Source organism: Elephas maximus, chromosome 7, assembly GCF_024166365.1.
Source record: "Elephas maximus indicus isolate mEleMax1 chromosome 7, mEleMax1 primary haplotype, whole genome shotgun sequence".
In the NCBI taxonomy this organism is placed as follows: Eukaryota; Metazoa; Chordata; class Mammalia; order Proboscidea; family Elephantidae; genus Elephas; species Elephas maximus.
The window spans coordinates 26,704,551-26,705,355 of record NC_064825.1 but is presented as its reverse complement, the minus strand read 5'-3'; the positions used below and the strand labels follow the sequence as shown (position 1 = coordinate 26,705,355).

At 43.4% G+C, this 805-nt stretch overlaps 1 pseudogene; it reads left to right on the top strand.

Moving 5' to 3' along the window:
- The first annotated feature begins 313 nt into the window (after window positions 1–313).
- On the top strand, window positions 314–454 carry LOC126081333 (uncharacterized; annotated as a pseudogene).
- The last annotated feature ends 351 nt before the right edge of the window (window positions 455–805 follow it).

Genomic DNA, 805 nt, shown 5'->3' with positions numbered 1-805 from the left:
TCACTGAACACACCCTGCTCCAGGTGGGGTACTGAAGTTATAAAAGCAAACAAGGTCCTGCCAAGGGAGCTGTTCACAGTCTGGAGTAGGATACAGAGAGAAGCAGTGGGGATGAAGCACTTCGCTGGAAGTCTGTAAGAACAGGGCCTGGGGCCAGGTGGGTGTCTGGAGAAGGCATGGCAGAGGGCCTGAGGCTTGACTCTAGCCTGGATGGAAAGAGGACAGTTCATTAGGCTGTGTGTGAGAACAGGAATGAAATTCTAGGCAAAAAGCAGCAAAATCCCCAAGACATGAAATACTTGCATTAGGACCTTTAATCGCTCTTAAATTGATCAAATAAATTGCAGTTTCAAAAATACATATAGGATGCTTGCTTCAGCAGCACATTACTAAAAGATTAGCATGGCCCCTGTGCAAGAATGACATGTAAATTTGTGAAGTGTTCCATATTTTTTAAGGAAGAATGAAGGGCAACTATGGTAACTACTATAGCTTAGACAGTCCTGCATCACTAATATTAACAATTTACAAATGGATAAATGGGTAGATAGCTACACCAAGAGGTGTGGGAGGATGTAAGGGAACACACCCACCAGCAGATATAGGTTTGATGGTGGATATTTCTACATACATGACTGTAGGCATGGCTCATATAGCACACACAAGGTATATAGTCAGGGAAACCTCTTAGACGTAATCAAACACCTTGCTGGATGAAGTTCCTAGGCTAGAAGATAAAGGACCAGAGACTTGGAGGCCGTCTACATCAACTAGCACAAAGAAGTTCATAAAGACGATATCCTGT